Source organism: Poeciliopsis prolifica, unplaced genomic scaffold (genome assembly GCF_027474105.1).
Source record: "Poeciliopsis prolifica strain line A6 unplaced genomic scaffold, Auburn_PproV2 SCAFFOLD096, whole genome shotgun sequence".
Classification (NCBI taxonomy): Eukaryota; Metazoa; Chordata; class Actinopteri; order Cyprinodontiformes; family Poeciliidae; genus Poeciliopsis; species Poeciliopsis prolifica.
In genome coordinates, this window is record NW_026562471.1 from 513,733 (window position 1) to 540,375 (window position 26,643).

Sequence of the window (26,643 nt, forward strand, 5' to 3'; positions counted from 1 at the left end):
CATAGTTACAATACTTTTGAAGTAAAAATATTCCATCAACTTACAGACACAATAACTCACTTTCTGGGATGTAGTGGTGACCTTTGATCCTAAAACAGCTTAACGTTAAATAAAATAAAGCAAAAGTTATTGCATAAGAGAGGAGAAGCAGCTTTCAGCATCTATGCACCAAAAATCTGGAACAAACTTCCAGAAAACTGTAAAACAGCAGAAACCCTGACTTCTTTTAAATCTCGACTAAAACACACGTGTTTAGTTTTATTTAAAATGTAATATGGAACAATGTATTGTTTATTCTGTGCATGACTTTGTGTTTTTGTGTTTATGATGTAAAGCACTTTGAAATGCCTTGCTGCTGAAATGTGCTATACAAATAAAATTTGATTTGATTTGATAATCAAACTTTATTGCTGTAATTTTAGTTTGTATGTTTTATTTTGTATTAAGCACATTTTTTTGTTATTACGACTCTTATTTTGAAAGGGTTAAGCAGGCAGTGGATTGAATCCAGCATGTTCACTGTGGCAACAGAAAGATGCCCGTGGTATGAAAGCAGATTATCAAGATGGCGGCGCCCTGCTCGGCTGCGGCTACTTCGGGTCCGGTTAGCATTGTAAACCTTATGCCACATTCGGCAGCTAAAACAGAGTTTTCCGTACTGACAACGCAGCGTCGTAGTGTACGAGCAGTGTACACTCGTAACAATATCGTTAGACTCAGGAAATCAGGGCTTCTAGACTCCATCTGCACGGAAACACGGACCGTACTCGTTAGCCTCGGACTGCTCCGCCGAGCGGCAAGCGAAACAGGGGTCCCTCCAACAACCACAGGACGCCCATGGAAACGTCGTAGACGGCGCGATAGGAAGCAGAAGCGTGGCTGTCGCGGAGGACTAACAGCTAAGCTAAAAGCTAACCCGTACAGATTGCCGCTTCCTTCACTGCTGCTCACCAACGTACGCTCCCTGGAAAACAAAATGGACTATCTCAAGCTGGAGCTACACTCAAAGCTGGAAACAAGAAACTGCTGTGCCATTGTCCTCACTGAAACATGGCTCAGTGCATCGGTCCCAGATAGCGCAGTTAGCCTGGACGGGCTAACAGCATTCAGAGCCGACAGAAGCGGTGCTCTCACAGGTAAAACCCGAGGGGGTGGCGTTTCCATCTACACGAAGAACAGCTGGTGTAACAACGCTTCCAGGGTCTCCAGTCACTGCTCTATAGACATTGAACTCCTGACTGTGATGTCGACCCTTTTATCTGCCACGTGAATTCACCAGCGTCACCATTGTTGCTGTTTACATCCCACCCAGCGCCAACACGAAGCAAGCCTCAGTGTTCTCTACAACAACATCACGGACATGCAAGCCACACAACCGGAAGGTGTTTTTATTGTTGCTGGCGACTTCAACCAGGCCAACATGAAGACCGTGCTTCCAAACTTTCACCAACATGTGGACTTTGCTACTAGAGGGGAGAACACTCTGGACCTTGTCTACACCAACATAAAGAAGGCCTACAGAGCAGCACCCCGCCCCCACCTGGGCTCCTCAGACCATCTCTCTGTCATGCTAATTCCTGCATACCATCAGAGAGAGACCTGCAGTGAAGAAGGTGAGAGTATGGCCTGAGGGCGCCATGTCTGCACTGCAGGACTGTTTTGAGTGCACTGAATGGGGCATCTTCAAGGAAGCAGCAACAGACAACCAGCGCACCAACGTGGAGGAGTACGCTGCATCTGTATCCGACTATATCAGTTGGTGCATGAAAAAAGAGACAGCAACAAAAACAATAGTCACTCGGGCAAACCAGAAACCTTGGATGACCAAGGAGGTGGGAACGAAGCTGAGAGAACGCAATGCTGCTTTCAGATCTGGTGATGCTGCGGCTCTCAGGTCTGCGAGGGTCAACCTGAACCGGACCATCAGAGACGCTAAGCGAGCCCACAGCCGGAAAATCCAGGGTCTCTTCCAGGACTCCAACAACACCAGGAAACTGTGGCAGGGCATCCAGTCTATCACAGACTACAAACCCACACCTCCATCCTGCCAGACCGACACTGGCTTCCTCAACGAGCTCAACAACTTCTTCGGAAGATTTGAGGAGCTGAACAACAACCCTGCGAGGAAAGCGACGCCACTCCCCGATGAACAGGCGCTCAGACTAGAAACATCAGCAGTGCGGAAGGTTCTGAGGAAGGTCAACGCGCGGAAAGCTGCAGGTCCGGACAACATTCCAGGTCTGCTAATCAAGGAATGCTCGGACCAGCTGGCCCACGTGCTCACCGACATCTTCAACACGTCCCTGGACCAGGCTGTCGTCCCACGGTGCTTCAAGTCTGCCACTGTCGTTCCGGTCCCGAAGTCAACCACCATCACATGCCTTAATGACTTCCACCCCGCACTGACATCCACCATCATGATCATGAAGTGCTTGGAAAGACTTGTTAAGGACCATCATCTCCACGCTCCCCCCATCACACGACCCTTTCCAGTTTGCATACCAGTCCAAGCGCAGTGCTGAGGATGCAGTCTCCACTGCTCTCCACCTGAGCCTGGAGCATCTGGAGGAGAACACCCACGTGCGGATGCTGTTCCTGGACTTCAGCTCAGCGTTCAACACCATCATCCTCCAAGACCTGGTGGGCAAACTGGGCCCCTTAGGAATTAACACCCCCCTCTGCAACTGGCTACTGGACTTCCTCACTGACAGAACCCAGGCTGTCAGAATGGAGAACAACACCTCCGATGTCATCACCCTGAACACCGGCACCCCTCAGGGCTGTGTCCTGAGCCCCCTGCTGTTCACCCTGATGACCCACGACTGCCGTCCACACTTCAGATCCAACCACATCCTGAAGTACGCGGACGACACCACAGTAGTGGGCCTCATCCGGGACAACAACGAGACGGCCTATAGGGAGGAGGTGCGGCATCTGGTGGACTGGTGCAGAGGAAACAACCTGATCCTGAATGTCAACAAGACCAAGGAGATCATCGTAGACTTCAGGAAATCCAGACCCACCCACACACCACTCCTCATCAACGACTCAGCTGTGGAGGTCGTCAGCAGCACCAAGTTCCTGGGGGTGCACATCAACGACAACCTCAGCTGGTCTCCCCACATCTCCTCACTGGTGAAGAAGGACCAGCAGCGCATGCACTTCCTGCGTCGGATGAAGAGAGCATCCCTCCCGCCCCCCATCCTTCAGACCTTCTACAGAGGGACCATCGAGAGCCAACTGACCAGCTACATCTCCATCTGGTCTGGGAGCTGCAGGGCCTCTGACTGGAAGTCTCTACAGAGGGTGGTGAGGGCAGGGGAGAAGATCACAGGGGCTCTGCTCCCCTGCATCAAGGACATTGCAGAGAGGCGCTGCCTATCTCGCGCTCACCAGATCCTCTCCGATTCCACCCACCCCAACCATGGACTGTTTTCCCCCCTGGCGTCTGGAAGAAGGTTCCGCAGCATCTTGTGCAGAACAACCAGACTACTGAACAGTTTCTTCCCCCGGGCCATCAGACTGCTTAACGCCACATAACACCCCTCCACACACTCACAAACCAAATCACCCCCATGGACATGGTCGATACATGCACTTTAGTTCAGTTTTTTTCACAACACTGAACCTGTGTATTCTATGGCACTTGTATTGTATTTATTTATTTATTGGGTAGTATAAGGTTTTAGCTCTGCTACACTGGTAGCCAAGTAACGACATTTCGTTGTCAAGATTCACCTTGAGTTTTTTTTTGTACAATGACAATAAAGGAAGTCTAAGTCTAATGACTTTAGTAAATGGCTGTAGAAAAGTAATTTAAGTTTAGAGAATTAATGTAATAACCTAATTTCAACCTCAAAAGAAGGGTAAGGCAGGTATATTTAAATGTATTTATAGCATTTTTATGCCGTTATTGTACTCATGACAGCGTCTCACTTAAGTTTATGTTGTATTTTAGTTTGACAGTAGTGTTGGCATCAATAGGAACGAAAGTGGAGTTGTAACAAGAACAACTTTAAAGATTTGCATTAAAGCTGACTTCTCACCAGCAATTCAGTGAAATCTTTATTGCTGTGAAGAAGAGATGGAAGTGATAAAATGATTAATCATTTATAGTACAGTATACCATGAGAACCTGTATGAGAATCAAACCCTACAGAACAACCCTATAATGATGTTTCTGCATGCTTACTTATCGTTACAACAAAATGCATGGTAAAGCCTAAATGATCGTTATCTTGTTAGGTTTGGTTTTACTTGGACGCTTCAAAGTGAACCTTGAAATCACTTATCAATTTTGAGCTGTTATCATGCAATCCTCATTTAGGCTAATGTGTGGGCACCATCTGAGTTTTTGTTAAAGTCAAAAGTGAACATTGCTGTCAGGTTTAGACCCCAACATGTTGGACTCCCATGTCTTTGAAACATATTTTAATCTTAGCTAAAATGGTGCAGCCTCCAGTCCCCACATACAAACATGATATTTACAGTGAAGCAATAATTCACCTATCCATGCCATACTCATGTATGTACAGTGGGAGTAATAAGTACTTGTTCTAGCTCTCCTCATATCTTTGACTAGATCCTCCCATGTAGTTCTGGGCTGATCCCTCATTTTATCATGGTCATTGATTCTCCACAAGGTGAGATTTTGAATGTGTCCCAGTCCAAGGGTGAATGATAGTGATCTTGAATTTCATCTGTTTTCTAATAATCACACCAATTGTGGTTGCCGTCTCACTAAACTGCTTGCTTTTATTTCTGTAGTCCATCCCAGCCTTGTGCAGGTCTATTTTGTCCCTGTTGTCCTTAGACCAGGGTTGCCCAAAGTCGGTCCTGAAGGGCCGGCATCTTGTATAGATTAGTTCTCTCCCTGGTTTAACGCACCTGAATAAAATGATGGCTTGTTAGAAGGCCTAAGAACGAAAAAGTTACTGGTACTACCAGGGAGAGAACTAAAACATGTAGGATGCAGGCCCTCCAGGACCCACTTTGGGCACCCCTGCCTTAGACAGTTCTTTGGTCTTGTCCATGGCAGAAAGCTTGGCGTCTGCTAGATTGAGAGTGTGGACGTGTGTCTTTGACACAGTTCAACAGGTTAAAGCAAGTGCAGTAAATCCAGCTCATTAGTCTGTAAAACCCAGAATTCTTGCTGGTTCCTAGATAATAAGATATGTATTTAATCAATAAAGTTCTAGGTTAAAATAAATCTGTTGGGCTTCTCATGGGCACATAAATTATTGATTTAAAAATCATATTTTATTAATATGTGTCTCACAAGCTGAGGTGTACTTATAATGAAAACTGCAGAGCTCTCCATTCTTTGAAAGATGCGCTAAAACAGCTGCTGGGGCTGGAATGAATGCTCCACAGATATTCCATGTTTAACACTGCAAGTACAGGACTCCAAATTCAATAACTTTGGCATCTGTTTTTTGTTGTTTATTTCTAAGCTTTATGGTTAGGATTTTATGGGAACCCCCTTTTTCTCAACTCTCAGTAACTTAACATTTTGTCTAAAAAATAATTTATGTTGTTGCTCTGAATTTTCTATTATTTGCATTGTACTTTGCTCACATGTGGTGTTTGTATGAAACATACAACGGTATCAGTTTGATCCTTTCAAAGTCTGCTCCCTTCCCACCTCTGTTTACTCTCCAGATCCCCCAGTCCCAGTTCATTGAAGCAGACTGCAACCCTCACTGTTGCTTACTGGAATTGGGCTACAACCTTAATGTGCTCTGGCATTCTTGTTACAGGTGCTGCTTTCACTTATTAATTCAGGCTTTTGGGGGAGTACAAGGGCCTGAGTCACAGCCCAACAAGAGAAACAGATTTTATGAAAGCCTGCTTTGTTAATCATGCTGAATACACAGAATGTGTCAGGATGTCTGAAGAACATCTGCAACTGTTTCTGCTCAGTCAAAATAGTCTCTCCTCATTCTGCACACAACTTCAGACCAAATATTGAAATACACACAAACAGAGAACGTCAACATGACTGATTTTGCAGAATCAAATCCTTAAAGGTAAAAATTAAACAGAAAAAAGCTGTTCAATACTTCTCAGCCTCCTTCTCTGCCAAAAAACTTAAAAATGCCTGTAAGATGCCGTTCTTCAACCTTCTCTTTAAAAATAACCTTATAAATATTTAGTTAGACTCTTGAAACTTATTGCAACTGCACTTTGTAGTTACCTTTTCTAGTATTTTTTTTAATAAATATGTTTTGATATTCTCCATATGTAATTTTATCAGCAAGAAATGTGGACTTTGAGGCTTCGTTTTTTTCTCCCATTGCCATGGTGAATGGCATTCTTCCATTGATGAGAGCTTTTTGTTTTCTCCCACTCACACTTAACTCAGAATCAAGTTACTTTATTGATATCTCTTGTTCTGAAACCTAAAATCCTGAGTAGATGTATTCAGAGCTTGTTAACCCTGCTTTCTGAAACAAGACCTTAGGGGCAAAAAAATAAAAATAAATGCCTCATATCCTACAATTGTGACTAAACCACAGAGACACAAAGTCAAGACAGAAATTTTAATTTTCATTAAAGGTTTGCCCTGAAAGTGACCCTCCCAGCAAACTTTGGGAGGATTAAGGTAAAACTACAACAGTACCAGGTGAAGTCCAAACCCAGCATGATACAACTGGAGCAATGAAAAGAAAAACTTTACCTCTATAAACAAAGCATTGTCTGTTGCCTCTTGATAACAGGAGCTTCCATTTAAAAGGTCAGGACGACCTTCAATCAAGAAACAGCTAAAAGCAGCTAAGAGGTTCAGTTGGTGGTTCACATCCCGTGTGCTGGGGCTGTGATGATTGTTGTGGATTTGATTCTGAGTCTCAGGGCCTTTGCTGCATGACTTGCCCTTCTCTCCTCCCTGTTGTTTTACTGTGCAACAAAGGCCAGTAGAGCCTAAATAAAACATTTAATAAATAAAATGGCAAACAGAGCACACCTCAGTGAGGAAATGATTTCATTTGGATTCAACTCAACATTTCTGGACAGTCATTCTTTTTCTCCTTCTTCTTGCTTGTTGGTGGTTGGCAAGCAAAGCTTTACTATGTTTCTACCACAGCTGAGCACTGAAATAGAGCAGTAAATTGACTTCAGGCAGTAAATCCCTGCCTGAGTGAATTCGGTAGGAAGACTTCATACTAACTACTGAAACTTCATGAAAACATTTAGTAAGCAGCAATGAAAACATAAGAGACAATAACAGATATGACACCCAACAAGAGCAAAAAGAGTGATCATTAGTACTGATTGACTACATCATCTGGTCGACTAATGCTTGTGACTGGATCCATGAATCAGCTGATGTGTTGACACTGGAGAGAAGAAGGACAATGTAAATGCCGCAGGTTTATTGTTGATTCTTGGATCCTCATCCTACTCTTGCTTTGCCTGACCTTTCTGAAAGGAAAGGTCAAGGTTACTGTGAAGATCACCACATGTGATCTTTTGTTCATTGCATCACAATACTGTGAAAGGCTCATACCATCAATGTGGAGATTAACCACTTTAAAATCAGTGTTTCTTTGTGTAGGTGTCTGGAATATCTTATCTTCTGACCTCGGCTCTTTTTGCTTGACCGTTATAAATACACATTAGTTTTTGTGTTGCTTTTGAAGGGTCAGCTGTCAACACAGTAATTATGTTTCTGCAGTTGAACTTTCTAGTTCTGTTTGTCATTAATTCTGATGATGGAAATTATAGTAAAGCTGGTCTCTTGTTAAAGATGCATTTTTGCAAATATTTAAAACTTTTTCCAATAATCGTGCAGAGAGCAAGCCTGAGGTTACCAGGTTCATATGGAAATAATATATATGATGGCACTTGATTATCAAGGACATTATATCTACTAAAATAGTCAATTTAGTTCATTTCTACTAAAATGGCAGAAATATTTTCTTTAGAATTCTCATAAGGAATCTTTCTGGGTGTCCTTACAAAAGGAAATTACATTGACTAATATATTAATCGAAACATATTGAAATATATTCTAATACATTATTTTCATAATCCATTTTCTGATAAATATTTTAAATGCATTAAATATGCATTATATATTATTAATGTTATGGAATATACCACATATTTATAAAATACTTTGAGATATATTTCAAAATATACAAATGATTGCTGCTTTCAATATATTCTATACATGGTAAACATGAATATATTTTGAATGAATATGAATATGAATATGTTTATATATCCCAAAATATATGTATTACAATTTATATGGAATTGTAATGTATCGATAACACACATTAAGATATAGTATGTTCATAGGCAATATGAAAACATAAATGAAATATATAAGAAACCTATTGTAGAATATATAAATTATATATGACAAGCTGATGTGGAGAGCTACACAGTGGCGGAGTTGACTTGCAGGAAGAAGGTCCTGGGTTTGATTCCTGGCTCGGGGTCTACATAGAGCAGGGGTGCTCAATACAGTGATCGCAATCTACCGGTAGATGGATCTACCGTTCGGTCTATCGGTGGGGTCTACCGGTGGGTCTACTACCGGTGGGTCTACCGGTGGGTCTACCGGTGGATCGCAGGAAGGTTCTGAGTGGATCTCAGCAGCAGGTTACAAACTGAAGGCCTCCAGGAAGCTGATACCAGCACTTCCTCTTCTGACAGGCTTATCAAAATATTCACTAAGATCCAAAACGTTAGCAGCTTCATGAAAGAATAATAAAATAATAAAAATCAACAAAACATGTTAAAATGAATATTCTCAGTAATTATTGTTAGGTTGCCTTCCAGATCCATTAACAAATACAAAGACGACTCAAAGACTGACTGACAGCAGAGCAGGAGTTTAAATGAGCTGAGTTCATGAGAGGCTCATCAATAATCAATAAATATCAAGCCTGGAAACTGATATCGTAACGGACTGAAATGTTTTTAATATAATCTTTGTTCGGCTCTCGGGGCGCAGGCGGTTGCCACGGCAACAGGTGTGCTAAACAAAGAGATGGAGAGTAAAAGGAGGAGAGTGTTTGATTGATCACCTGTTTGAGTTGTTTCACCTTTGTTGACCTTTGCTGAAACCAGTAACCTGCTCCCAGTGTCAGAATCTCACTCAGGAAGAAACTGAATCAGGTTTTCTATCAATTTATCATTTCTGATATAAATCTGTATAGAAAATGAGTTAATGGGGTTTAATTTACAGTTTTTATGTCTTCGTGTCATGAGGTAGATCTCAGCCGGCTGGTGAGAGAAAAAGTAGATCTTGGTCTGAAAAAGTCTGAGCTTCCCAGGCATGAAGCATGTTCTAGAGTTTGCATGCTGGATTAGGGTTCCTCTCACAGTCCAAAAACATGACTATTAGTGTGCATGTTGTCCTGGTTCGTTATCCTGCAAGAGGACCTGTCCTGTCCTCTTGCCAGAAACATTTGCTGGAGACAGACACCAGGACCCCTTGTCGTTTAAATAATTAACCAGTTTGGTATTTATACTACTTTGGTAAATTTTCAATATGCTTCAATCAAGAACAATCAACAAAAAAAATTCAATCAGTAGTGAACAAACTATCTTTTCACTCTTATTTATTGTTTTTTAAATCAGCTTGATTTCATGTTCTAAATCTTGGAAAAACAATGTAAAGTATAGAATGGACAGGAGATTTAGTTGGCCTTTTTCCAGTCAGCAGGGTTGTTCAATAGCTGTAAAAAGTAGGGCTACAAAATCCAGGATAAGAGATAAAAAGAACAATAAATGTCAAAATTAAAATGTGTGAATTTGATTCTTTCATGTTATTATTCTTTGTTTAACATCTGAGATATTTGTACAGAACAGACATAACTGAATATAAGAACATTTTGCTCTAGCTGGGAAGTATGTGGGTAAAATGTTGACTACAATATGCAAATGACTTCCTAATAACTTAGAAGGTCCCTGTCTATATGTCTCTGACATATTGGTAAAAACTAATTAAGGCACATATAGGCAGGGACCTTCTTAGTTACGCAATCGGGAAGTTAACTATAGGTAAAAACTGATTAACTTCCTGATTGAGTTGTGATGCTTTTGCAGGGACAAATTATTATTTAACTGTTACCAGCTTAACAGCAATCAAAACACAGAAGATGAATTGTAACAGAGCTTATGAAATGTATCTTGTCAACCTCCTTCATAGGGGCAAAAGGTATGTTTGTGACGTTAACATATTCACATAGTGTTTTAAACTATGTATTTGTTTAATTATATACCAAAACTCATTGTAAACATTATTTTAAGTTAAGTTAGAATTCATAATTAAAGTATGCCACAACTAATATGATGTGACTTGTTTACAATAATACCTTTGTTTCTTCATCAGCCATTTGTCTAATCTTCTCAATGCTGCAATAGTCTATTGAAAAGTCAATTTCTGTTAAACTTAGAACAGTGGTCCTCAGAAACACTGTGACATAATCCATACTGATCATTTTAAAGTTAATAATGGTATTTTCCTCCTTCACAATGTTAAAATTATAGTACTTAACTGAATACCAAAACAAATTAGTGGTGTTTTAATGCAGTATTTTCATAAAAAAGATCAAAACAGACAGATAAGAAAACAGAATCAAATGAAACTCTTTGGTTTCTGTTCGGTGTGACCACTGACTGACTCAGCCTGGTTGTCAGCCTGTTGTTCCAAAGAAACAAATCAGTGGATAGTTAGATTATACAACAATGTCACCAATTACAAATGCTGAAATAAGACTGATTCTACAGTTAGGGCCAGAAATATTTGGACAGTAACACTGTCCAACTCACAATATTTGTGAGTTGGGCTCTGCATGCCACCGCATTGGATTTGAAATGAAACCTCTACAACAGAATTCAAGTGCAGATTGTAACGTTTAATTTAAAGGGTTGAACAAAAATATCTGATAGAAAATGTAGGAATTGTACACATTTGTTTACAAACACTCCTCATTTTAGGAGCTCAAAAGTAATTGGACATATAAACATAACCCAAACAAAAAAGTTTTTTCTCAATATTTTGTTGCGAATCCTTTGGAGGCAATCACTGCCTTAAGTCTGGAACCCATGGACATCACCAAACGCTGGGTTTCCTCCTTCTTAATGCTTTGCCAGGCCTTTACAGCCGCAGCCTTCAGGTCTTGCTTGTTAGTGGGTCTTTCCGTCTGAAGTCTGGATTTGAGCAAGTGAAATGCATGCTCAATTGGGTTAAGATCTGGTGATTGACTTGGCCATTGCAGAATATTCCACCTTTTTGCTCTCATGAACTCCTGGGTAGTTTTGGCTGTATGCTTGGGGTCATTATCCATCTGTACTGTGAAGCGCCGTCCGATCAACTTTGCAGCATTTGGCTGAATCTGGGCTGATAGTATATCCTGGTACACTTCAGAATTCATCCGGCTACTCTTGTCTGCTGTTATGTCATCAATAAACACAAGTGACCCAGTGCCATTGAAAGCCATGCATGCCCATGCCATCACGTTGCCTCCACCATGTTTTACAGAGGATGTGGTGTGCCTTGGATCATGTGCCGTTCCCTTTCTTCTCCAAACTTTTTTCTTCCCATCATTCTGGTACAGGTTGATCTTTGTCTCATCTGTCCATAGAATACTTTTCCAGAACTGGGCTGGCTTCTTGAAGTGTTTTTGGGCAAATTTAACTCTGGCCTGTCTATTTTGGAATTGATGAATGGTTTGCATCTACATGTGAACCCTTTGTATTTGCTTTCATGGAGTCTTCTCTTTACTGTTGACTTAGAGACAGATACACCTACTTCTCTGAGAGTGTTCTGGACCTCAGTTGATGTTGTGAACGGGTTCTTCTTCACCAAAGAAAGTATGCGGCGATCATCCACCACTGTTGTCTTCCGTGGACGCCCAGGCCTTTTTGAGTTCCCAAGCTCACCAGTCAATTCCTTTTTCCTCAGAATGTACCAAACTGTTGATTTTGCTACTCCAAGCATGTCTGCTATCTCTCTGATGGATTTTTTCCTTTTTTTCAGCCTTAGGATGTTCTGCTTCACCTCAATTGAGAGCTCCTTTGACCGCATGTTCTCTGGTCACAGCAACAGCTTCCAAATGCAAAACCACACACCTGGAAACAACCCCAGACCTTTTAACTACTTACTTGATTACAGGTTAACAAGGGAAAGGCCTTTTGAGTTACTTGCAGCCTTTAGAGTCCATTGTCCAATTACTTTTGGTCCCTTGAAAAAGAGGAGGCTCTGCATTACAGAGCTATGATTCCTAAATCCTTTCTCCGATTTGGATGTGGAAACTCTCATATTGCAGCTGGGAGTGTGCACTTTCAGCCCATATTATATATAAATTGTATTTCTGAACATATTTTTGTCAACAGCTAAAATAACAAAACCTGTGTCACTGTCCAAATATTTCTGGCCCTAACTGTATGTCTCAGAGATGTATCTTTATGTTTTGATGTCACTTTTTAAAATTTTGCTACAAATGTTGCTTTGCACACTTAGTTTATACACATACACTAACATTTTGCATATATTCAGATACAAAACACAGACAATGTGTATTTTCAGTAAGAATATACCTAACAAGTAAATGAAATGAAAAAATGAAATGATACATTAAAAAATGAAAAATGAAAAAATACATGAAATACATGATGGATGGATGGATGGATGGGTGGATGGATGGATGGATGATGGGTGGATGGATGGATGGATGATGGATGGATGGGTGGGTGGGTGGATGGATGGATGATGGTTGGATGATGGGTGGATGGATGGATGGATGGATGGGTGGATGGATGGATGGATGATGGGTGGATGGATGGATGATGGATGGATGGATGATGGGTGGATGGATGGGTGGATGGATGGATGATGGGTGGATGGATGGATGATGGGTGGATGGATGGATGGATGATGGATGGATGGATGATGGGTGGATGGATGGATGATGGGTGGATGGATGGATGGGTGGGTGGATGGATGGGTGGGTGGATGGATGGATGATGATGGATGGATGATGGAGGGATGGATGGGTGGATGGATGGGTGGACGGGTGGGTGGATGGATGATGGATGGATGATGGATGGATGGATGGATGGGTGGGTGGATTGATGATGGATGATGGGTGGATAGATGGATGATGGATGGATGGGTGGGTGGATGGATGGATGATGGATGATGGGTGGATGGATGGATGATGGGTGGATGGATGGATGGATGGATGGATGATAGAGGGATGGGTGGATGGGTGGACGGGTGGGGGATGATGGATGGATGATGGATGGATGGATGGATGGGTGGGTGGATTGATGGATTGATGATGGATGATGGATGGTTGAATGGATGGATGGATGGATGGATGATGGATGGATGGATGATGGGTAGATAGATGGATGTTGGATGGATGGATGGATGGATGGATGGGTGGATGGATGGATGGATGATGGATGGATGGATGGATGGGTGGATGGATGGGTGGGTGGATGGATGGATGATGATGGATGGATGATGGGTGGATGGATGGATGATGGGTGGATGGATGGATGGATGGATGGGTGGATGGATGGATGGGTGGACGGGTGGGTGGATGGATGGATGATGGGTGGATGGATGTATGGGTGGGTGGATGGATGATGGATGGATGATGGATGGATGGATGGATGATGGGTGGATGGATGTATGGATGGATGGATGGGTGGGTGGATGGATGGATGGATGATGGGCGGATGGATGGATGGGTGGATGATGTGTGGATGGATGGATTGATGATGGATGATGGATGGATGGATGATGGGTGGATGGATGGATGATGGATGGATGGATGGGTGGGTGGATGGATGGATGGGTGGATGGATGGATGATGGATGATGGGTGGATGGATGGATGGGTGGATGGATGGATGATGATGGATGGATGATGGGTGGATGGATGGATGATGGGTGGATGGATGGATGGATGGGTGGATGGATGGGTGGATGGATGGATGGGTGGATGGGTGGGTGGATGGATGGATGGATGGATGATGGATGGATGATGGATGGATGATGGGTGGATGGATGGATGGATGGATGGATGGATGGATGATGGATGGATGATGGGTGGATGGATGGATGGATGGATGGATGGATTGATGATGGATGATGGATGGATGGGTGGATGGATGGATCGATGATGGGTGGATGGATGGATGGATGATGGATGGATGGATGATGGATGGATGGATGATGGGTGGATGGATGGATGGATGGATGATGATGGATGGATGATGAGTGGATGGATGGATGGATGGATGATGGATGGATGGATGATGGGTGGATGGATGGATGGATGGATGATGGATGGATGGATGATGAGTGGATGGATGGATGGATGGATGATGGGTGGATGGATGGATGGATGGATGATGGGTGGATGGATGGATGGATGGGTGGATGATGTGTGGATGGATGGATTGATGATGGATGATGGATGGATGGGTGGATGGATGGATCGATGATGGGTGGATGGATGGATGGATGATGGATGGATGGATGGATGATGGATGGATGATGGGTGGAGGGATGGATGATGGATGGATGGATGATGGGTGGATGGATGGATGGATGACGGATGGATGGATGGGTGGATGATGGATGGATGGATGATGGATGGATGATGGGTGGATGGATGGATGGATGGATGATGGATGGAAAAGCAGACAGTCAGATGTGTGAATCTGAAATGCTGTCAGTGACGTCTTATTGATGTATAGAACATTTTGCAGTATCTGAGAAGTATATGGACAAAATGTTGAATACAATGTGCAAGTGACTTGTATAGATAACTTCAAAGGTCCCGCCTATATTGCTCTTAATTATTTTAACTGTGGCAAACTCTTTGTTTGAATTGTGATGCTTTTGTTTTGAAGTGGCAATTTCAGCCTAACTGCAATCAAAAGACAGAAGATAAGTTGTATCAGAGCTTATCAAAAGTAGCTTATTAGCAACACAATATATGTTTATGCTGTTACTAAGTTCTTGCTTTAAATATTGTGTGATTGAAATTGTGCATTTCTTTAATTGCATGCCAAAACCAAAATTATTTCAAGTAGTAAACATATTAAGTTTGGAGAGTTCGTTGTCATTCAATCTTAATATCATCAGTAAAGTGCCATCCTTTGTAAAAATCACCCAAAATCCAAAACAAACCAAGATCTTAACACTTTTAAGCAGGAAATTCACACACCCCTTTACTTTGTTTTCCATGGAGAGAAATATGTTGACTATGATAAATGCAGGGAAGAGCACATAGAAATGAGAAACACTTCTGCAGGGCTGTATCAGCTGAGCAGCTTTTGATTCATTACTGTTGTTACATGACTGATAAATTTCTCAGCTGGCCAACAACCTTGGCTGCAGTGACAACTGTGGATTAAAACGTTTTCTGTTTCCTGTTCAGCAAGGTGATGAGTGGATGAAGGTTTACATGGGCAAGCAGTATTTGCTTTCACAACCATTCTTTTCCTACCCCTCCTCTTTACGGTCCTCTGAGAGATAAAGATAAAATGGATGGTTGTAATGGTAATGAAACATCTGGCTGCAAGGCGAAGCATGACTTCAAAATGGATGTAGAGGCAGAATAAGAGAACGTTGTTACATCAAATCTCCCCAGTGTTTCAATTTTGCTTTCTCATTTACTTTAGGGTATTTCTACCCATTGGCCTTTTCTAGTTTTTCAAAGAAAATGTAAAAAATATGTTGATGACTGCTTATAGGTCTGTGACATTTTTGACAGTCTCTGGATTTTTTGTTAGCCATTTACTATGCAAAGTGAGCCAACTGGTCATTTTGTTATCTTGGCAAGTCAGTCTGTTGTAAATAGCTCTGAAGTTATCTGGGCGGCGCAGTCATTCGGTTAGAAGTAATTGGATAATTAATTTAGTTCTAGACAGTTCAAACTGATTTTTCTCTCATGCCCTCTACAACCAGGAGGTTCTCACAGACTCATGATTGATGTATGAAGATGTGATTTTAAGTCATTGCATGACTGAATTAGTAAGATTGAATGTTATTCTTTTCTTCCAGTTATCCTCATAATGCAGACAGTCTGAATGAAAATGAGTGGCTTCTGGACATGCCAAATCTGGTTTGCTTTTTCCCCCTGTAACTTTATGACTGAACCAACAATGTCCTACTTTTAGTTTTCAAAATATTTTTGGGCTTTCCTTTCTTATAGCTAAACTCAGAGTATGGAAGCCTAACAGGTTGACATTGTGCCAAACTCAAAGTCATGGACGAAGGTACTTATATGGTAGAATAAGGGATTTATGAACTTTGTAAACAACATCTTGAAAATATTAAACTTAATTCAGATCCTAATATTAAAACAGGAGAAAATATTACAAAAATTATTTTGTTGGTAAAAAACCAAAACAATAAAATGTTGACCTACATCAGAGGAATGTTTTTTGAAATGGAAAGTCTCTTATATAATGTCAGCCATTGATTGGAAGGTAAGTTGATTATTACATAAAAAGTTGGATGATTTGTATTTATAGTGGCCCATACAATGCAGATTTTCAGAGCTTGGCTGTTGGTTCACTTTCAGATGAGACTTGTGACACACTTATGTTGTTGACAAATCTACTGCCTCCTGTTGGTGCAAGTCATCTTTTTTATTTATTTATTTTTATTTCTTTTTTTTTAAAGCAGGTAAACCCTGTTGAGATCTGGATCTCATTTTTAAGAGGGATCTGGGCAGAAGTCTGCAATACACAGCAATCTGGTTACAAAATAAAACTAATGAATACATATGCACAAGTGTATTCATTAGCACCAACAGCACTGTAGCCTACCTTCCAGATTTTACGGTGGCAGTTAGTTATCTTTGGCAAATTGTATTTTTATCAGAAATGTTACAAGGTGGCTAATCATTTCACTAACAAATTTGTTTTGTTATATTTCTGGGCTTTTGTCTCTACGCCTGAAACAAGAATAGCATTACTGTGCTTCATTAAGAAGTCACCCTCCTCAGCTGATTTCATAATTATGTATAAGATTTTCACTGCAGTGACGTTCTGCTAAAGAAATTCTAGATAAATGTAGATTCCTGTGTGTTTTGTGACTGAGATTTTGAGACAATACACTTTTTTTTTCAATGGCAACTTCATGAAAGTTTTTGGAAAGGTTTTCAAAACTGGTTCTTATAAAAGAAGTCTATTCCACTTAATAAGTTTTGATATGTTTAAATGTGATGTTCTAACAGTGAATAAAATAATACAATTAAAGTAGTTAGATAATGATATTAATGATTTAATACTCTGGCTAAGTTTTTATGCACAAATAAAAACGTAGTCAGTCTACAGTAACACTGGGGAAGAGCGCAGCAGGTATCATGGTTAGTCAGTGTAGAAGCAACGTCCAGTCAACGCTTTAGTCTCAAACAAAACAAAAAAAAACTTGTAAAAGTGAACGTGAACCATACAGACTATAAAAAGTCCACTGAACCCTCTGATCATTTTTAGCTAGCTTCACTGCATTGTCACATTTGGCTCTTTACCAAAGAGTGCAACTGCTGATAGTATTTTTGCAATAAAAACAAAATGAAAAGTGCCATGAATACACTTTAATGTGCTTGTTATTTAACAAACAAAAACAAATATCAACCGCCAACAGAGAGCTGAAAACCATATGTAGATATCAACATAGAAGATAAAACAAATAAAAGAACCAATTTTTAAGACAATCAGTTTCTCTGTGGCGTCCCAAAAATATCTCCATGGGCCTTGTGTGAGTCCCTCAAAATATCTTGTTGACCTACATCAGGTCAACAAGATATTTCAACAGTTGTGCCTCAGCAAAAAGAAAGCAAACAAAAAACTATTGACACAATTATATTTCAACCTTACAGCAAAATTGATCTGCACTTGGAAAACTATGGGTAGGCACTTAAATGGACAATTCAGACCCTAGGCTTGGAGGCTTTTTATTTTAATTTATTTTATATCCCAACACTCGTTGGAAAGAAAAAATTGCCACAGTTATAGAAATACTGCATTTGGTCTCATGTGGCACAAATACAGAATTATTTCAATTTTAGGCAGATTTGGCCCAGACCCGGACTGGATCAGAGCCAAAGTCTTTTTTCAGGCGTCAGAGTGGTTCATAAGCCCAACCTGACCCAGAGCTGGCACATGTGCGTAAACCCAAGTGACTGTTGTGTGATCTGGAGCTGTAACAAATTTGGTAAAGATCTCATTGCTGGAGGTTTTGCCTGTGCTTCTGTCTGTATTTAGACACACACAGAGATGCCAGTCACAGATTGTCAGAGTTGCGTGCAGTCTGTGTAAATGTCTCTTGGGGTTATAGCTGACTGGCAGAGCAGACCGATGGCCCCTCCCATTGGTCTACTCAGCTCCCCTATTTGTTGCTGCTTCCTATTTCAACGTACAAACCAATGACAAAGATGGCAACCCCAAAATAAAGACTATGAAATCTTCGTCTCACAGTGCCACCCGTTGCTGGATTGCAGAACTGTGCAGCAACCATAGACAGTTTCTGGCGCCAGGACATGGAGGTATTCACCTCAACAGTACCTGACTACATCCAACAGTGTGTTAACACCATCACAGTGGAGAAACACATCCAGGTGTTTCCAAACCAGAAGCCTTGGATGAGTAAAGAAGTCAAGGAACTGCTGATGGATAGAAATAGTGCTTTCAGATCTTGGGTCAAGGATCTGTACAGTTGTGCCTCAGCATCGCTGAAGAGAGGCATCAGAGAGGCTAAGGCAAACTACTACAAGCACCGGATTGAAGAGGAGATGAGACCTGCTGGCAGCAACACCTGCCAGCAGGTGTGACAAGCAAGGAGTCCAGTACATCACCGACTTCAGATTCAGCATACCTCCAAAATCTCAATAATTTCTTCACCTGTTCAGAGTCACTAGCAGAGCCCCAACCTGATCATCACGGTACAGGAAGTATGGAGAACCCTGAGGGCTGTGAACCCCCAGAAAGCTGTTGGTGTGATGGAGAGCTAGCTGGCAGCTACCTGGGGTTTTTAGCATTTTTAATCAGTCCCTCACCCGTGCCCAACTTCCTGGGCACCTACATCCGTGAAGACCTCACCTGGATGCCAACTCTACTTCAGTCCTGAAGAAGGCACAAATTCTAATTCCTGAGGATTCTCAGGAAGAACCACCGAAAGCATGGTGTCCTTCTGTGTTGAGCCACTCAACATATGGCATCTCGCTGTTGTTCTCTAGCTGCACTGCAACAGAGAGGAAGCAGCTTCAGAGGGTCATGAACACCACCTAGGCAGTGATTGGCCACCCTCTTCCAACTCTAAAGGTGCCTTCAGAGAGCCCACAGCATCATCAAGGACCCCTCACACCCTGGACACCACCTCTTCAAACTCCTGCCCTCAGGGAGGCATTTCAGGGCAATAAAATAAACTTGATCATCAATTATTTATTTTTCCATTAACATCCCATTTGTTCTGTTTCTGCTATATTTTTATATGTATTGTGATAGACTGATTTACCGTTGGTGTTTCTAAAATGTTGTTGTGCTTTCTTTGTGCACAATGATAATAAAAGGAATTCTGATTCATTTATTATTTCTTTATATTTTCAACTTACAATTTTAAAAGCTTTTTTTACATGACAATCCTTGTCAGTTATCAATGTGTCTGTATTTGTGCTGCTCCAGTCTACCCTTAAACTGCTCCTTCAGGGTGTGATGGGAGCAGGGGGTACAGCGGAAAAACACAAACCTCACAACCGTGGCCCTCGTCTTGGCCGCCACAGGTCCGAATCCTGTCCTGATGAACATTGTTCCATGTTTTCCCCCACTGTCCTGTATGAGCTCTCAAATAAAAGGCCAATAAAATCTGAAAAAATAAATAAATTGGCCCTTTGGGAGCAACTCAAGTTTTCTTGATTTAAGTCACTGTAATTTTATGCACTTCTAATGTATTAGAAGTTATATTACATGTGAGGTATTCAGTTTTTTTCTGTACTTTTGGTGTCTGGGTTTCAATCCGAGTCTCATCTCATTATGCAAAATAAACACAGACCACACGGGACGTCTCAAAGCTCCCTAGTGTTCAGTGGCATGGCTTATAAAGAGGCCTCATTAAAGTGATTACTCTGATTAGTCTGTGAATGCATCCTGGAGTGAAACATTCTAATAATCTGAAACTGCCTCCATCCAGCTCTGATTGACACACAGTCTTCACAGAAATAACACATTATTACCAACTAAAAGATACACACAACTTGCTACTGCAGTGGGAAAAGTTTTCACGCAGGTAAAATGTCACTATAAATTTATACCAGACATCATTTTCTGTGATGGATTGGCAACCTGTCCTGGATGGCCCCAACTTCCACTATGTAGCTGCTGGGGATAGGCACTAGCAATGCAAGGATAAGTGTGTTACGTAATGGATGAGTGGATGGATGAACTCAGACCCAGGACCATTTAGCTTTTTTATACACTGATACACTGTTGAAGTGCAGAGATTTAAGATCTAGTGTGACATGATCTATTTTCCTGGTGTTGGTCAAGACAGAAATTTGGATGATTGAAGCTGCTTGATAGATTAGTTTCCTTTTGTTCCAACAATTTCTTACATTGAATGATATTGACACAACAATGACACAAACATTCAATTATGCAGATACAGTGGATTGAAAAGTAGGCTGTGTTCACACTGCAGCCTGAAGTGACCCAATGCCAAATTTGTGTCAAATCAGATTTTTTTGCTGTGGCTGTTCACACTTTCAAACATATGCAACTTGTATGTTTTCTCCAGTGTGAATGGCAAATGACCTGAAAGTGTCCTGCGAAGAGGGTGCAATAACATCACACATAGAGAGCATTTTGCCAAATGCCATAAAAAGAAGACATTGTTCTCAGCGTTTGCGTAAGTAAACATGGATGCTAACAGAGGAGCATAGCTTACATTTGAAGTTGTTGTACGACTGGAGCAGCATATTAACAACTTAATCCTCATTATAGTCAGTCATGGCTGTTGTTTTTCTTCCCACATTAATGAGTATCTGGATGCAGATTAGTGACATTTGACAACGTCAGACGTTACGTCAGACGTTAAGATTGGATACGTGCTGTGGAACTAAAACAGTCTCATAATTCACAAATGCACAGATCAAGATGCATGAGATTTACAAATACACAGGATGAGATTCACACTTGTATTTTTGATGCAACCACAAATATTTATTGATTTACAAGCTGCTTCTGACCTGTGAGTTGCTGCATTTGTGTGTGAATTTTGAGACTCCCCTGGGGTTTCAATTCACAAATGTGGTTTTTTAGTACATTTGATTGGATGATCACCAACCAAACAGATAGCTTCCTTGTTTCAGCCAATCATGGGAAAAGGACCCCACCTTGGGGTGACCTAAGATCACATTAACCCATTCCAACAGTGCTGTCGCAATGACAAAGTATCGATAGTTTAAACCTCAGCCTGGCTTCTGGCAGCGATAGAGGAGTGGTAAGTGAAATATATGTCTTAACTTATTTAGCTATTTATCCCAATGTTATTATTATTAATGTTAATCGATTTAATTGTGCAACTATGAAAACAAACTAGCGATCTAAAGGAGTAAGCTGTGCTACCAAGCTATGCTAGCGCTTCTGCATGCTAATAGCGTGCATATAGTTGAATTTCTTGTGATTAAACTGGCTATCCTTTTAGTGCAGTTTTATTGTTGCATTACTGCCACCTTATGGTGATGAGAGGTATCATGTGCTAATTCACTTAAAATTTTGTTGTGTTCACACAAAACTAAATTATTTTGTTAGGTTAACATGTGATGAATTAATTAAACACAACAAACACATTTTTTATGCATTAACTTGAAATTGAATATTAACATAATGTCAACAACTGCCCTGTTTCACTGTTTTCACTTTGATGAAATAATGATGGTGAAGTCCTGAGCATATTACTATGAAGGAGTATTTGTGATTGCGTAGATGCCACTATCACATTTAACTTCAGTCATATTGAACCTTGAACCAGTTTGTTGGACATCAAAACTTTACCTCCATGCAGATGCAGATGTTAAGTATTCACATAGTTACAGGCTAGTGAGTAACTTTTTTGATCTTACCAATACCAAGGAGATAGTGGGAAAATTCAGGAAGAAAACATCTTGGTTCACTGCCATTAACATTCTGAGAAAATAAATAATTGACTGAGAGCTTCAAGTATTTAGTTTTGCACCTGTAACAGTAGGCTGGACTGGAGTATTAACACAAGTTGTGAACAAGCAAGGAATGAGCAGACTCCAAATACTAAAGAAATTTTGGTTCTCATAATGCAGACCTTAACATACTGGAATTTCTTTATCAGTCTAAGTAGAGAGCAGTGCAGGTACTGTCAGTGGAAGAGATACCAGCAGACTCAATACTTTTAGTTTTGACAAGAGCCCTCTATCTGAGACAAGACACTGCAAAGACAGCAGGGCTATTTCTCCAACACTCATATGTCCAATACAAGACTTCTTTCACTTCATGAGCCATCTCACTGTACAAAAGTTTTTCTCTGTGCACTACAAAACATTCCACTGTAATTTAAAGGTGTAAAATGTGTAGAAATTGCTAATATGGTTATTTGAGACAAAACTGTGTACAGAATTGAACAGGTATATTTTAAAGAAAAGTTGTTCTTTTGCTAGTGCTTTCTTTGATTTCCACAGGTGAACAGAAAGAGAATTCTAAAAGCGTGTGTTAGAGAATGCAGGTAGAAAGTAAAAAGATTTATTACAAGGGACTCATCACTCAGGAGCAGGTGAAACAACAGAGATCTTGAGTTGACTTAGGAAATGTAAGAAAGCCAGATCTAGCAAATCTGGCAGACAATGGACATCCTGCTTGGCAATCAAGATTGTAATATTGCAATTATACAAATTCAATGACAGAAGACAGAACCCCGTAAAAATCAACCATGCAGTCACCCAAGAACTGCATTGGAAAATTTAATGGAAAGAAAACATAAAGAAAATTAGAGACAGAAAAGAGGTAGGCCCAGGATTTCCATAAGTGGAACAGATGGAGGAGGGGCACAACATAAGGGATGCAAGTCAAATACACAAACAGCATTTAAACAATTAATATTCATCTTCTAATAGTTCATCTTCTACTAATGAACTATTTTCTTGTGAGAAATATTTCAATATTTCTAGAAGTTGAAGTTCTTAGATGTTCTATGACCACTTTCTTGTCTTGCTGGTAGCACCAACCATTTTAGTAAAAATGTAATTTATAAAAGATGAACAATGGAAAAAAAGAACCTGTTTTCTGTCACTCAGTGACACAACACAGTTTTGGACCCAGTAACCCTCACATCACAGCACATAAGAGGCACAATTCCTCCCTTCACATCTAAAAGCATGTTGGAGGGAAAATTACCCTCTTTCAGAGTGTAGCCTGACAGGGAGCTACAGCTGGAGGCTTTTAGTGTTTCTGCTGGTCAAACATAAAAACAGAAAAGGTGAACACAGGTGAAGCCTAGTGTGTTGTGCTGACTTTGAGAGCTTTTAATCTCCATTAAGATTGCATAGTGCCACATTTCAGATCTGATTTACTTTGACATCTCTCACCTCAACTCAATCACCTGCCCATAGCCACCACCAAGTAGCTGTGTTGACATTATTTGCCACTAAGATTTGCAGCAGCAGCTTTGAAAGCTATTAGTTTATGCTGAGCTACACACAATTTCAGACAAAGTAGTAAAATAACATGATGAATGCATGAAGCTCCATTTATTGCATCTCAAAACCCAATGACAGCAAGGGCTAAGCAATTTTTGACATGAGACTTTAAATGTGTTCCAAAACTGTTTAGAAAGAAGCTCCTTTCTCCGTCTTCGCCAGCATCCCCCTCGTCTCCTTCCACAGTTTCTGAGACCAGCACTCATCACATTCACATTGTCCGCTGTAGCCACTCTTGCAGTCCTAAAGCATAACCAGCAGCAGCTCCTCCACCGGCCCCAGCGCCAGCAGCATCTCCACCAGCTGCAGTGTCTGCAATGATTTCAGCAGCTGCAGCACCAGCAACACCAGAACCACCAATCTAACAGCTTCCTCAATGATTCCGTGCAGCACAGTCTCCTCATTTTCTACAGTAGGGGTGTCAACATCCAGTCCTGGAGGGCCGGTGTCCTGCAACTTTTAGATGTGCCTCTGCTGCACCTGAATAGAATAATTAGGTCATTAGCAAGACTCTGGAGAACTGATCTACACCAGGAGGAGGGAATTCAGCCATTTCATGCCTGCGTTTTGTACCTGTGGCACATCAAAAATCTGCAGGACAGCGGCCCTCCAGGACTGGAGTTCTACAGTCTCCTGAACTTGGCTGTGGTCTTCAGTCTCCAGTCCCCAAAGGGGTTGTGATAGGTATTAATGAATCTAAAGAAAAGAACAAACAGACAACGTAAGTGAATTTTATGAAAGCTTTTGCAAAAGGAGAGAACCCAGCAAACTGCTGCTTCAAGCCGTTCACTGAGCGCTCTGAAGACCCTTTGTTAGGGCTTTCTCTTTTATTACAAAGTACCAAACAAATGTGGAGGGAGGACAAAGAGAGATTCACACACAGGCCGTGTAAGGAGTATTCCAAGATATAGATAAGGAATGGTTGCAGCTTCAAGGTCTTTACGCAGCTGCAGCTCCAAAGTCTAACAAGTTCCTTTTCTCAGGGATGTGAATACTGAATCTATTAAAACTACAAATGTAAGAATGATAACAAAACATAATTATTCTAACAGGTTGAAGACGACCCACCTTTGTTTCCAGTGCACAATCCAATGGCTGTACTTGTGCCCTATTCAACTCCTCTAAGTAGGTCGTCTTCCCCGTCTCTTAATGGAAAGAGTTTAAGACTCTTGAGCAGTTGTCAGCCTTCTAGCGTTAAACACCTCTAGGGCTTCAGGCCCTTGTTCCAGCTGGCTTCAAAGGCCTGAGCCAGGTTTAAAGACTATGACCAAAGGATCTTCAAACCACTGCGTTCCACCAGCTGAGAGGCCAACCTCCAGATCCTCTTTGTGGGTCCCTCCTTCCTCCAGACTCTAAGCTCCTTGTTGCCAACCTCCAGACTCTTTTCTTCACAAACTTTGGTGTTCTTTTTCTTTTTGTATCTCTGCTTTTTGCAGGTGATGTGGTCCTGTTGGGTTCATCAGGCCGAAATCTACAACTCTCACTGACACAGTTCACAGCTAAATGTGAAGAGGCCAGGATGAGGATCAGTGCCTTCAAATCTGAGGCCATGGTCTGGAGATGCAAAAGAACAGAGTGCCTACTCTGGGTGGGGGAAGAAGTCAAAAGTGGAGGAGTTTAAGAACGATAGACAAATGGAGTAGGAGATCAATATGTGGGTTGGTGCAGTGTCTGCAGTGAAGCAGGCTATGTACCAGTCTGTCCTGGTGATGAGAGAGCTGAGTCAAAAGGAAAAGCTGTCAATAAACTGGTCAGTCTACATTCCTACCCTCATCTATGGTCATGAGATTTGGGTCTTGACCAAAGGAACAAGATCACAGATACACGTGGCCGAAATGAGTTCCCCCTATAGCTGGGGTCGGCAACCCGCGGGTACGGAGCCGCATGCGGCTCTTTAGCGCCGCTCTAGTGGCTCTTTGGAGATTCATCAAAAACGTTTGAAAATGGGAAAAGATGGGGCTGGGAAATATATTTTTTGTTTTAATATGGTTTCTGTAGGAGGACAAACACGACACAATCATTCTTAACGTTTTCCAATGCTATAAAAATGTGTAGAAGAAACATTAAATTTTACAATTCTTGGACCGAATCATCTGCATTTGTTGCCTGAATGTTCGCTCAGCAGCAACAAGTTGTCAAATAACTAAAAGAGTCCCGTACTTTCCGGAGCGCACCACAATGAAAGCCGAAACTACAAATTTTTGGGAAAAAAAAAAACTGAAAACATACATAAATAAGCGATATAGTAATTTTCATCAGTATACATTTAGAATGACACTTAGCGATATTGTTTTGTGTCGTTGCTCATGGCTGCTTTGTGTTACTGTTGCACTGACTTGCTTGGCATTTGCACAGAAATTGAACTTAAACTCTTAATTTTATATACTTTACGTTTTCAAAAGGCTGCCATTTTATTACACTCCGTTTGTTGTTTTTTTGATCACACACTTAACGGTGATTATTCACAAAGAGCGATCGTTGTCATGCAAACTGCATTTCGGGGGCAGATTTTCCATGTTCCAAAAAGGGAAAAAAAAGACACTTTCCCTGTCGCTCTTCATAATAAAAATGATATCAAGAATCTGATTTCTTTATTGCGTTTCTTTAATTTTGTAAATGCATTCATATTGTAACAGAAGGTTAATATAAAGCACCATCGTACAACAGAAGAGTCACGTGATGCGTCATTCCTTCCAGGACGCACTGCAGGGAAAATAAACATTTAATCATCAATACTAATAATGTATACACTTTGTCATTTTGATAATACGCTAATATAAACACCTAGAGCCTGTTTTGCCTTCATTATAATCCTTATATACGGCTTTTACTTTTTTGCGGCTCCAAACAGATTTGTTTTTTGTTTTTTTGGGTCCAATATGGCTCTTTCAACATGTTGGGTTCTGGTCTATAGGGTGTCTGGGCTCTCCTTTAGA